The following is a 14,399-nucleotide window of genomic DNA, read 5'->3' as shown; positions in this document are numbered from 1 at the left end:
AATTCCTTCAGTTTCAACAACCTAATAATAATTTCTTTCACTATTTAGCAGCATGTAACGAACTGTTAGTTCAACGCACAGTTTTGGGCTTCTACTATCTAATTTAATTTTACCAAATAAATTTACAAGCGAGTAAATAATTTATAAGTGGAACATCTTTCTCTCTCTCTCTCACTTTGATTGTCCGTCTCTCTCTGTGTCTAATTGATGACATCAGAAGTCTCTGCATGTAGGTATTAGCTGTCTCCAAACTGCTTACTCAGATCTGTTTTGTCTGCTGGCTCTATCGTTCAACACAACCATTCACAAGCTTGAGATTCAAGTGAAAACTTGTTCCTGTACTTCAATAGATCTTTTGTACTAAAGTTTAACAGTCTCATGCCAACCAATATTTCACTACTCTGGCTGAAGATTGAGGCAAGTGGTTTGGTAAGAAACAATAGTGGTTCCTACAATACTATGCTGTTAATAATTAGTAAGATAATAATTATATTATGAGAATTTAATATCAGGATAAAATTATCCCATTTTTATGTAGAATGAATGACTTCATTTATAGGTTACATATAGATTTACTTTTTGAGAAGGGAATGGGCTTTAGCCACAAAGTAGTTCACTGTGTTCATGTTCCCGTAAGAACATTTTTCTAGCGCTATGTTTTAAACTTACTTCTTTCTTAGTTTAATAATCTGTTAAATTAAACCTTCTACAGTTCTTGTGGCTTAAAGGACTATGCTAGTCAAGTTTTGTTCCTAGGGGAACTCCGGAAAGGTACTTCTGACTACAACAACCTTAAGGCTTCTTCACTTTAGCGATCCGCACATCTCTCAGTTTTTCGGAATCAGGCCAGTAAGCACGCTTTTGTTTTAAGTGACCAATTACTTACTAGGAAAATCTTTTGTCCCAGGAAGTAAGAGAAAGTAATTATTGGAAAAGTCACTAATGGGGTTACATTTAACCCAATTATTTGCAAACTCCCGGTAGTACTTTAAAGATTGTTATTTTAATTAAAGACAAACTTACAAAACTTTACTTTTCCTCTTTTTTTCCCCATTAATTCTAAGCAGAATTACTCAGGAAAGTTATGCTAATTTTATGGCTAAAGGAACTGAAGTATATTCTTTTATTATGAACTTGTTTAAGAAACTTGATAGCCTATGTCCAAACTTTTTTATTCCAATGAGAGAGAAGTCATTTGTTTGTAGGAAATTTATAATTTAATTTAAATCTAGGCTGATTTAAATTAAAGTTATTTTCGCAAAGTCTGACTCGACTTTCTTTATCTACCTACATATTTTCGTTTATATATCATGGAACCAAGTTGTTAACCACGCTTTTAAATACATTTTATATTTTCAAAGTTTTTCGTACTTAATGTATAAGTAATTTTGAAACAATGAAGTTCACACGCTAAACAGAATGCCGTGATACAACGGAGTATTTGAAGTAATACGGAAGATCACGGAATGGATTGCTGTGGCATAAAAAAAATGTATGAAAGAGATTGAATGTATATTAAATATGGAACCGTATGATTTTCTCGCATTTCATTTTTCAGGGTTCAACTAAAGAAGAAATTAAGATCTCCGCACGCAGAGGTTTCCACTGTGGAAATAATACTATGTCAAAGATAGCGTTAAATTGGTCTCCTCCAGGCAGGGGAAATAAGAGCATGAAAGGAGATTTAAAGGACTTTAACACACACACCCTAGCTCAACCGTGCGAATCATAGACTTCAGAGGAGTGAGCCAAAATGAGATTTTTGGAGGCTACGATTAAAAATAGTGGGACTTGCTGGACAAAAGTAAAAGTAAGGTAAATATTTGGATGTTCTACCCTCTTAATAGGTTGCTCCACCAACCTTAAGTTTCTTGTTCGAATTCAGTTCAATCGATAAATGAAGCGTTTGACATTATATTTCTCTTCCTCCCCAAGAACATATCGATATAACGCTGGTCAAGTGACACACTTCTAATTTCAATAAAATTCTGCTGGTCTACCAAATTATTGAATGACCACAAGCAATGAGTTTGTGGCTTTCTTTTTCTCCGGTCCCTCTAACAGCTGAACTTTTTATGTAGAATACTGTCTCAACTTGAAAAGAGTACAGAAAACCTGAAGCGAGCCATCTCTAGCCATCTTCTTGAAATCACTGCGACAGTTCTACAAAAAAATGAGAGTATTAGGAGCTGGACAAATGTCTCTCTATAATTCACCTGTAAAGATTTCATCCGTTGACTCTGAAGCATGTCGAACCTGTCATTTTTTTCTTTCATAGAGCCGATCACCTGAAGCGGTTTGCCTAGAACACATTATTCACCAACTTTTTGTTTCATTTAAGAATCAAAGTCTTGTAAAATTTCATTTTCGCTTGTAACCATCTTTACTGAACGTTTAGCAACAACCAAGGTTCATGGTTTATAACTCGTTGTTAGTCTACAAATTAACTACAATATCAACACTAGTGTACAGGCTTCAAGTTGAAATTAGGTTAGTGTTCCATATTGGGAACTATATGCACGCACAGTGGTTGTGCTGAAATATGAATGGTATTCATTATTGTGACGGGCAGGCCATGTGTCTGTGAATAAGTGTTACATCCTTGGGTTTATCTCGATGGCAACCCTACAAAGATGAAGTACTCTTTCAAATCTTCTGATTTATATCATTTCTTTTCTTAGAAGAAGGAAGAGGGTTTCCCTTACGGAAATATGGACACACGATTATCTATTACATTTCCCATTTGCACCTGTTGCATAAATTATATTTTGTAAGCAAGTTTTAAATTTAAGATATCAGATTTACATTTGGAGGTTTTTTTTTATACTTTAATATATTATTTAAAAATATTTTGTGTCGGCCTTCCAACATTTTTCTATAACTCCAATTATTAGCCAGCAGTCAAGTTTTAATTTCGTTGGTTTGTTTTGAAGCTTTCTTTTCGGTTGCCACAAAAGAGCTTATGTTAATAAATTTGGGGGGTAAGAGTTCTTGGTAGTAATTTGTACGCTAGTATTTAGTAAGAGAACTGTAGCAGTTGAATAAAATTTGTTAGTGAACTTGGTCACAAGTAGAGCTTTGCATTGATACACTCAGCACGTGGTAGACTGTATTCTGTTACAGAGACCGGCCATTCACAATGGATATTGCATATCTCTTCGCTTCACGTATTATTAGTATTAGTATTGTCGTACGTACTAAGTGACAATACTAAAACTGATTCGAGAATTTCAGTGTATATCTTTCGCAATGAAAGAAACTGTTACTTGTTATATTTAATTGTATTTAACATAAACAAAACAAAAATTCCGTGAATAACCCATCGATTTCGCTCAGAACGTAAGTAAAACAATAAATGAAATAATAAATGAAACGTTTACACAGTCAGGTGGACAAAACCTTCAACCACCGATCATATAAGACATTTTACATATTCTTTTTTCTTGATTTCTTGATTTGGAATATACTTAATGTTCCTTGTCCCTACTAGCTTGTTATATGGTTATATGGTGTTTTGAAAACTAAAAAGTTTTTGCAGTGGTCCAATCTAATAGATATACATCTAATTTTATAAGTGATCCACAGGCTTATAATGAATTTCCAAATTCCCCACAAGATCATTTGGGTTGGCCAGTCCTGCTCTAGCATTTAGGTGGAAAGCCTTGCATAATTAAAATATTTTAAACTGAAGCTAGTCACAATTTTCTTTTCTTAAAACGCGCGGTTTCCATAATAAATTACATACCTTCCATTTTTCTTTTCTTTGTTTATTTAAACACCATTTTTCGAATAATACTTTAATCTAGTAAAATCTTTAAAAATGAGATCCTTGGAGCGGCCCTTTTAGTTTTTATAGTTAATAATTTGGTTTAAAGTGCATCAGGTATAATTTTTGTGATTATCGTTTTGAAAGCTACTTTCATAGAACTTTTAGCTACTTTTAGCAGGCACAGATAAAATGAGAACTGAAGGAACGGCCTTGCTTTGATACCAAAACTCGAGTGGGTATCTCGTTAAATCGAATTTTAACCTGTATTTATTTAGACTTAATATTTTACTCGTATATGTAGAAACACGCATATTTCATTACATCTTAAAACAATTACATTAAAATAATAATAACAAATGAATAAATTATAGAAAATTAATAGCTATAATTTATTACAATAATAATTGTTTGTAATTTATTTTATACGAGGTAAAATAAACCCAGAGTTTCAATGTATCTTATATAAATAACATGATAGATAATTACCTAAGACTGTAATGTAAAGAAAAAAATAATAATATACTCCAGGGAAGGGATTAGCTATGAGGTTAGCATTCTGGACTCCCACGCGGAGGTCCCGGGTTCGAATCCAGCAGCTGACCCTTAGATTTTCTCTTCCTAGGAGCTTCTTACAGCTCACTGTTCGGTGATGGACAGTGTTGTCTGTAACGAGAGAACACTGTCCGGAGGCCGGCAGTGCACTGAAAAAAGCTCCGGGCGCCAATAACCTTAGATGTTGACGCGCCTTAAATCATAAAAAAAAAATAATAATAATATACTCCAACGTAATTATAACTGGTAGCATATTCAAACTGGTAGCATATTACTTACAAAAAATAAATATTCATTTCATTGAAAAAAGTAAATCTTATATCAAATAAATTACATCATTTTTTGCCTAAAATATAGAATATTTGACCAATTATTAATTACTTCTTTGAATAATTACTTACTTTTATTAAAAAATTACTAATATTACCAATATTATTTTGGCGATCCAGCAAGTAGTCCGACGCCTCTTCAGTGGCACGCATATCCGAGGTTGAGAACGGTTGCCCTAACCCTAATGTGTATACTATTACATAAGCCTGTCCTTTAGTCATGCCTTTCAAGTAGGCCTTTATAATGTATAAGGAAACATTTATCTTCAAACATGTAATATCCCTGAAATAAATAGAACGGGATAAACGTTTAGATGTTTCTTTTGCGGATATAAAAAAAATGCACCATGTCGTTACAAAGCAATTCAGCATTCAATACCATGCTCCTTAAAATTATAGATTCTCAATAAATAGAATCTTCAGCTCTAACATTTTTTTAAACAAATATTTTCAAATTAAAGTTAGGCTTTCTGGTCAGTAAATAGTGCACTAAGTATTGGCGAATCCATCTTTCCCAAAAATTTCAAAACTCAATCTTCTTTTCAGTAAAGTTGCTTTTCAGCTTAATTGATTCTTCAAATTAGAAATTTCAGTACTTGAGGGATCAGTGAATAGTTCTAAAGGATACTTAGAGCAAGTTTAACATTAGACTTCTCTGGAAAGCCTTGAAAGTCGAACTTTTCTGAGAAAAAGTGAAAATTGAAAGTAATAGGAACCTAATTAGGTAGCGTACGAAGTTTCAAAAACGTCATTAAAGACATTTTTTTGTTAAAAATTTCGCATTTAATTCAAATGTTCGGTTAATGGTATCGTCCTAAATCTAAAAACATATTGTCTTCTCCTTTCATTGCCACCTGGCTTCCTCAACGATCCGTCGCCATTCATCTCTGTCTTCTACCCTCAACTTCCATCCCCTTCTCTATTTCATCTATCCATGTTAAACGGGCCTTCTACATTATCTGGTTCCTCTAGGAGTTTGCATAGCATGCGTCTGTGGATCGCTCTGCCTTCATCCTCTTCAGCTTCCTAAATCTATATTTTTTCAAATTTAAGTTAAGTGATCTTCTTCGCTGACCAATCGCCTTATTTCGGTATTTTTGCTACAGAATACCCCCCTTCAATGGCTACCCTCATCCGTAACACATTCTTTTTCTATATCTGTTACAAGTTTTCATTTTATTTTGTCATGAATCAAGTTCCGATGGCACTGGAGTTATCGACATGTAAACAATGAGTTTCGTCTTTCTAGGTAATACCCTGAAGTCCAGAACCTTTTCTGCAGCCAGCTGCTTCTCAGGCCTTCATGTTCTTCTTTGTTTCATTCGGGCTGCCCCTGATGTTCTAAGGTTTTTGAAGCGTTGATTTGAAGAGAATTTGGCCTCTCAATAACTCCGACTAGTCGATAGGTCATTGATTTCCTCATAAAACCAGTTTTATGCTTGTTAATCCGAAGATCTAACTTTTGGTTCCTCTTGTATAGCCCTTCCGAATGCTCCAGTTGTGCGCACTGGAGTGTCAATGTAGTCTGCATATGCTAGCGGTTCGGTCATTCTACTGTAGATTGTGCCACCGGAATCGAATACGAATGTCGCTCATCATTTGTTCCAAGGCAATACTGAAGAATACTAATGAAAGTAGATTTCCTTATCGCACCTCCTCACCACTTCTAATTCTTCCAACATCAGAAATATCAATAGTAATAAAACAGACTGGCTAGATTTAGATTTCTGCGACTTTCGTATTTTTTGAGGTATTCTGTTCACATTCTAGTACATGCTAAAACCATTTTTCCAAATTCAAAACCATTTTTAGGGAACTTCAAAACAAGATTTTGCATGAAAATACAATTTCTAAAGTTTGGCATAATCACAATACTTCCTGTTTATAGTAATAAAAGAACGTGAAAACTATTCCGGGTAACAAAACTATTCTTGACGTACAAGGTTAGGCTGCCGCCACATTCAGTACATCTGAGTCTATATAAGGCTTAATTCATTTGAATCTCAACAGAGTTTTGTAAGAATTGCTCCTGACATAAACGGCAAAATAACTTTGAGAAATTAAACAATAACATAAAACAAAAAACCGGCTGGGGCTTAGATCCTCATTGGCTGTGATGGTCAGAGTAAGTATAATACAAAAAAATAACAAGAGACCAGAAGGAAATTCAATGTATTACATTTTGAAATCATTAAATTATATCGGTAGAAAACAATTTGAACAGGATGTCAAAATATATATGGAAGTGGTTTGATGCTACAAAGACCATGACAGTCAGCGGTGGCTGTGAGAAATTGAGTGAAGCTAGAAGTGACTTGGGCATGGTACCTGTGATTACTCTTAATCTTTCTCGAACTTTCTAACATTTCACTAGCTTCTCTTTTTTGTTAATTTAAATTAAATAAGTGAGATTTTATATTATTTATAATTATTAGAACTGACTTAAATTGATGTTAAAATTAAGGTCTCATTCAATTTTCTCATAATGTTATAATATTTGCCAATTTAAAAAGAAAAAAATAACACGTCTGATATTTTCTTATTTAAATTATTAGTATTAATAACAAAAACTAAAAAATAAATTTACCTGAAATAAGGAATCTTTAGAATTTTTTTTCCCCTTAGGCTATGAATGATACTTTGATTTCCAACAGGCAGCATCTTATCAATTCCATCTGTCCAATCACTTTAACAAATAATCCTAACATTTTACCGGTACTCGTTATTAACTTACTGTAACTGGTATAAAAAGTCAGAGGTTAGGGGGCAGACGATAGTTTCAATTGCTGGTTCTTCTAATAACGTTTGTAACGCTTGCGGGAAAAAAAATGCAAACATTTGTAAAGAAGGTTAAAGGAGGGTCAAACTCATCATATATCTAACAATGGTGACCCGTTTTAAGACTATACTGGCAACATTATACCCAAATTTGAACTGTTGCATTAAGTGGTGAACACATATCAAAAGTTACCGGTTATAATAATTGAAATTACAACTACAATCAACAATATTTAAATAAAATAAATGCATTTACATAATAAATTGAATAATGATTTTGTTTCAGATTAAGCATATCCGTTCATTTTATTAGAAATAACAAAAACAAATTCAAACAATATGTAATACTCAAGAAGGTGAATTCATTTCTGAAAGTGCGATTTATCATCAAATAACAGTTGAGAAAAATGCAACAAGTAAGCTATTAATATTTTTATTACTAACAATTAATTACTTTTTGGAATAAAACGTTTTACACTTGTAAATTAAAAAAAAAAAAGTCTGTCAGGTGTGGGGTTCGAACCCACGCTCCCAATCGGGAACCAGAGCTTAAATCTGGCGCCTTAGACCGCTCGGCCAACCTGACTGTTGGCACAAGCTGGCTAGTATATACGTTTTATTAATTTAACTAGAGAGGGGAGAAATAATGCTAATAGCGTTGGTGTTTTTAGAGTTAGAATCATTTCTTTGTCTAAAATGTTTATAACACGTTTATAGATCTTATCTTGATTTCACTTCATTACAAACATGAGCTCAGAGCTTCATGTAAAGGTTTACAAGATCTCCGGGATAGGACCTTTAGCTGTCCAATACAGAAATATTGCGATGCGTCTTTAATGCCAGACCAAAATATTTTATGCTATCATTGAATATTAAGAGAATTTATTTAATAAAAACAAAGAAAAAAAAATTTTTTTAGACATATTTACCACTCAGACAGAATTGTATGAATGTCAAGAAAGGGATAAAGACCATTTGTTAGTTTTACATCAAATATTTTTCATAGATTTATCAGTTCGTCCAGTTCTTGTGCATTTACCTTAACTCTGCACTTTCTAACTGACTATCCGGGAAGTGGTAATAATACAGGCGATGATATCGTTAACATTACTGACATAACCGCAAGTCAACAGTATAAAAGTGAAATTAAGTTTGGCTTATAATTGAACCAGATTAGTTTAAATAGCTTAGTTGGTTTCCACTTTCTAAGTACTCTCCGTAGATTTACTGATACATGATTGACAAGCAAGCATTAAACTTCTCTTCTTTAGGAAGCAAAAAACTTTTAAAACCACCAAAAGGAACTTTCTTTCAAAATAACATGTTATTATTTCTGTTCTCTGAATTTTGAATTTTCTCAGTTATAGAATGTTCTATAACCCAGATATTTTTTTATTTTTTTGTAGAGGTTATTTGAATAATGTGGGAAAATACCTTAAAAATCTATCTTGGATTTTTATATTTTAGATATGTGTATTTTCATAGACGTGGAGTGTTATTATTCATTGTTTTAAATCGATTGATTAAAAACTAAAAAACTAACATTCTCATCTCCCTGTTTAAGGTACCATCCAACCCCTTAAGAGGATTTAACTGTCCCGAATTGATTTGATTGGAAACTCTCAAAACAGGGCATCAAATGGAGTCTGAAGGAACAGTGACTTCTAATCCTAAAAGGTACAAGGAGTCAAAGCAGCAGAAAGTCAGCTGTAATTACTTTTTACTGTTTCTCGATAAGATTTATCTCGAAGTATGCGACTGATCGTCTTAAAAAGTCAAGTTTCTTTTACAACACAGTTTCTTCAGGTCATCTAGTGAACATTCTGCCAGTCAAACTGAGAAAATAGTTTCATGCAAAGGGAGAATTCGGACAACTTAAAGAGAGATGTTAGTCAAATCAAACCAGGAAAGAACAGTTGACGACAATGGAATGTCTAGACGTACCACGCAAAAGTAACTATTCTGGCTTCAAAGATGCTAACGGAATGGGTATTATATTAATATGAATTGTTGGCTTTAAGTCTTGTAGTTCAAGTCAACAATTTCCTATGCGCTTCATAGTAAAGAAGTTTAATTATCTCTTTTTTTTAATCACATTATATGTCTAGTATTTTTGGCATTTTGTTGAAAAGAAGCCAACAAACGTGACCCTCACTGCCAATGTTTTTATTGGCTGGTTCCTCATCCTAAGTGGCTTAGTCACGGCGGCTCGGTTGGCGACAGCTCGCGGCAAGTATCACTGAATGCGTCCCATAAAACACATGCAGCTCTTTTCACGCCCTCTCGTCTTGGTTCTCAACAAACTATTTTTTCGCTTCTTGAATCTAAATGATACTTAAGTTGGTTAAGCAACTAAGCTCTTTATTATTCATTTCAAAAATAATGCTTTTCAGGCGCTCGTAGAAGTCATCCATTTATTTTTTACTGAGTAAACCGTCCAGTAGATGTTAGAGATATTATTCCCTCGCCAATCCTACAAAATGGATTCAGGCAGCTTGAAAGAGAACTTAGCGCTTACCTCGCCATACCGTTGATGATCTCGTTTCTTCTACGCCAGAGTAAAGGTGGCTTTGTTTTCTATAGACAGATCATTGAGGCATTTACAAATTTTTAAACTGATGAAATGAGAGCTCAGCTTTCGAATTGCTTTCAAAAAGGATAACATTATTTTGACACTAATATTTCCTGTAGAATTTAATCTGTACCCATCTTCCTATTGTCGAATTTCCACTGTCTGTAAGAAGCAGAGAAGTTTACCGACAGATTGATTAAGTGGTCCTAGCTCAAAAATAACATACTAGGTCGTTTCAAAGATAATAGAGAAAGCATTAGGATGCTAAAGGATATTAATTTGAATGTGATGGTTTTGATATTTTAATGGATAGATAAGCGGAAATAAACTTGTTACAATGAGACACTGTTAATATTAACAAAAGCAATTTCAAAAATTTTCTGAAATATTGAACGTGCAATTGAAAGTTCAGTTTAAAATTGTGAACTTAACTGACAGAAGTATATTTGAATAGGATTCAGTGCCTTTCTGTTTGAAAATGTAATTTATAAATTAATTAAAAGGTTAAATTTTAGGGGGATCTTCCGTCAGAAATTTAATAACTATGGAATTTTATTTAGTTCTATTATTGTCCCGATTTTTAACATTCACATACTGTGCCACAACATTGGAAAATGTTATGTCAATTAATTTTCATGGTAGCATATACGCCATTGTACTTCTTTTTTGTTTACTGAATAGAACGGAAGTTTGGATCCAATTTCCCAAGTTAATTTTTGTACAAACAAATGCTCTATTAGGTACCCAATTAATTAAAAAAACTGTATTAACAAAATTTATGAGATAGAACGAAAACAACACGAAAAATCTTTGGTTTTTGCACATCTTTTTCGAAGGTTTTCAGTTTCAGCCCGGAATTTCAGTGCCCTAAATTTTTTTTTTTAATTTCATTCTTTGTGTGATTTATTCTTAATGGTTTCGATTATTTTCTTTAGACACTTGTTTAAAAAAATTACTCTTAAATTTCTAGAGAAGTTTAACCGTTATGCTTTCCTTTGACAGCTGTAGTGGGGCATTTGTAAAAGGGAGATCTCCAATTCGAATCCCACGGATACATTTTGTTAAAAAAAATGTTAACATTAAAGTTTGTGTTTCCACATCTAACACGATACTAATTGGTAGATTGGCATTGAGCCTTATCATAAAAAAAATAGGCGATTACTTTACTTTTCTTTTACTTTAAAAGTATGATTTCAGATCAAAACGTTTCTGGAACCGAGTACTGTCCATTCCCAACGAACACCCAGAGACTCTCCAAGTCGATCTTAATTTCGTAGTAGCCATTACAGTCTGCATACATGACTCTAAAAACTAGTTCCGCTACCTCTTCGTGAGTCTATCATGTTGGAAGAAAACTTAGGCCTAGAGAGGTAGCAGCTCTTCCTGGCTAGGAAGGTACGCAATTGTGCTCAACACCATTTTGTCTAATTTATGTTACCATCTGTGTGTAATTATTTGTTTTGGGTTAGATTCCTCTAATTTGTAAAATACTTCAAAATAAATATAAGAAAGAAAGAATAATGCCAATTTCAGCCATTAATTTTTTTAATTTGCCAAGCTTTTGACCTAGGGACATCTTCAGGGGCTATTGTAATATTGTAATACTAATATTGACCATCGTAATACTTCTTTACATTGTTATATGTAAGATTGGTGAATCTTCTGCTCTGTCTGCTTATGAATGTTTTCATAAAAGTTATTCATTTAAGTGGTACTTCTAATTGCAGGATTTTAATCAGAAAGTTTCGGTTGGCTCCCCTCCAAGAAACCAAATCGAAATATAAAGATTCATCTTCCTAAAGATGTTTCGATTTTAAGATATTTTGTTCACAAATACTATTTTCTAAAAGCAACTTCTTCTGATTCAATTGCTCTCAAATCAGATATTACCTGTTTAAACTCAAAATTAAAAATCTGACATAATTGCCAGACTTTCATTACCTAGAAATGCCTTCATGTTCTAGAAAGAGGAGAATTATCTCTTCAGGATCAAAATCATTAAGGAATTCAACATGTACAATTATTGACTTTACAGAACAATTTTTCTGTTAGTGAGAAGTAGTTTAGTGTAGAAGTAGTGTTTTTAAAAAACAAATATTTAAATTTAAAACGTATCTTTGCTTTTTAAAACTAGTAACATTAGTCAGTATCATAGTTGCATAATTAGTCGAAAATTACAGCACTTACTAAAGTTTACTTTTAAGTTAGGAAAACGTGTGGTCATATGTGCGGTAGGTTTTAGCAAAAAGGTTTCATCTGCTCTGAATATATAATGTTAAAATCATATTTACATTTTATATCAGATTCTATATTTTACGTTCAGTTTATGTATTAGCTTCTAACCAAGGCTAATGTCTTTCTTGTGGATTGACTGTTATAAAAAGTAATTTATTTTTTGCTAATGTTTTCACCAAGTTATTCCAAAATTTTGTAAACATTCAAAATAGGTCTTTATTCGCACAGCAGGGCATTAAAATTCTTTAGTGAATTGTTAGTTATTTAAATAAATGTCGCAAATAATTATGTTGCATAGCTAGTAAACGCAGTTTATTTATTTTGTAATTAAATTAAAATTTTATTGTTTTTTTAGTAAGGCTTCTATATGTTTATGGACCATTTCCTTCAAATATTTAACATTTCTCAAGCAGTACACAAAAACCATTTTCTAAAATCATTTTATACATTCGGTTTTTAAGCCTTTATTATAGTAGATAATATTAAAATGTTATGAAAATTAAGACCATTAATCAGAGAGAAAATTTCTGGTTATTTTATAACTAGTATTAGTTACTTGATTCTAGAATGTAGCCTTTTTTAGCTAACATATGTTTTTGCTTACTCAAGCCACAATAAATTGACCTTGATGCAATGTTACTACTTATTTTGTCTTTTTTGATATTGCAAATTACCCAAATAACCTAATCATTTTTTGTTTTTATTCAAGAAGAGGGCTTCTTACTTTCATTAGGAACTTTTGTTATCACCAACTTTCTGAAGAAAAATTTTCATTGGAAATTCATGATTTATAGACTTTTCGTTTGAAGGAATTTAAACCTTAAAGTGAGGCAAAGTCGGTTCGTACTCAGTATCTTGACAATCTGTTTCAAGTGAAGCACTAGAAGCTGATCCTCGAACAAGCATAAGAGTACTTGCAGCCTGAATTTTTCACTTTCGATAAGGTGGCAGAGGGTTGACAATTAAATGCTGTACCTATTTTTGACTAATTGTAACTTAATAAATGGCACCGCTGGTACTGGACAAGTTCGCTGTACTTCGCTGGCAGCCTGACGATTCCGAGAAGAGAAGAACTAAGAACATTCAATATTGTACTATGCGGACAATGAGTTCCAAGAAAATTATTGTTTTCGTAAAAACTTGTGAGCAAGCGAGAGCCTTCATGTCAAACTAGTTCAGTGTGTGAAATTTGACCAATGAAACCTGCCTAATTTTCTTTTATACCTTATTAACCCCTGCCGAATACCTCTGCTGCACTCAGTCTACAACCTTTGAAAACAACTTCTGTGATTATGTAAAGACAATTATCTTTTAAAGAGTGACTATTTTGGAAAGTCCATTTGAATCTGATCCTATTACATACACTAAAATAAAAGTAGAAATACTTAGTTTAGATGTACTATAATTTTGGCAGACATTGGAAATAGACAAGGCTAAAGCAGAAGCAAACACTAGTGAAATTCAATCAGCTAGTGACCGATAGAAGCAACTACTTGAAGAAGTGGATGGTGGCAGGTGCGCTTGTTGGACACGAATATCCACATCTTGTCAGCACTCTGAATTCCTTCTTGAACACTTCTACATGGGTCACGTTTTGATCTTCACAGATCAAAGGGTATTTCAAATGTCAATATAAGAGGACAACTTCTAAAGTAGACACTTAACGGATTATCGTATTCCTAAACATTTGTTCCCCTTCGGTTTGAAAGAAGTGTGCACTCGTTAATCTAATAATACACTTAATATAGAACCGTTTTGTTCACTGTAGCAATTTAATAAATCTAGCATTTAATTTGAAATGATCGAATTAATGTAAATTGACAATCCTATTGATTTAAATTAATTCTTAGCGACTTGAGGAACATCCACGAGTCCGTGGGTATTGCAAAAGGTGAATAGTAAATCATTGTAAAGCAAGGAACCACATTTGAGAAATAAATGAACAAAAATATGGACCAAAAAGGGGCCAAAATTACTCCTAATTAAATTTGCAGTTCTTTATGTACATATTTATTTTTCACTGCCTAAAAGTCTAATTATAACATACTGGTTTCAATAAAACTGATATAACTTATAAACGGGTAGAAAAACTTGTAACACAGATAAGTTTACAAAAATTTAATTTTAACAACGAAGCAATTAGGGCTTAAATTATAAAGTTTTT

The 14,399-nt window shown here is 32.9% G+C and overlaps 1 protein-coding gene, 1 long non-coding RNA gene and 1 other non-coding gene across 5 annotated transcripts in view; 1 reads left to right on the top strand and 2 right to left on the bottom strand.

Moving 5' to 3' along the window:
- The window catches only part of LOC141453994 (uncharacterized), a 46,365-nt gene that overhangs the window by 15,744 nt on the left and 16,222 nt on the right, over positions 1-14,399 (bottom strand). The gene's annotated exons all lie outside the window — the stretch shown is intronic.
- Positions 540-12,859, top strand: LOC141453944 (uncharacterized). Its single transcript, XR_012458324.1, has 6 exons — positions 540-632; positions 713-849; positions 1,559-1,815; positions 7,715-7,844; positions 8,993-9,105; positions 11,198-12,859. It is a non-coding gene; the product is annotated as an uncharacterized lncRNA (long non-coding RNA).
- TRNAL-UAA (transfer RNA leucine (anticodon UAA)) lies at positions 7,931-8,014 on the bottom strand. Its single transcript has one exon. It is a non-coding gene; the product is annotated as a tRNA-Leu (tRNA).

The sequence above is a fragment of the Rhodnius prolixus genome, unplaced genomic scaffold (genome assembly GCF_049639745.1).
Source record: "Rhodnius prolixus isolate KJV_2025 unplaced genomic scaffold, Rpr scaffold_1, whole genome shotgun sequence".
Classification (NCBI taxonomy): domain Eukaryota; kingdom Metazoa; phylum Arthropoda; class Insecta; order Hemiptera; family Reduviidae; genus Rhodnius; species Rhodnius prolixus.
Note: the sequence above shows the minus strand (reverse complement) of the source record. Positions and strands in the feature narration are given on the sequence as shown.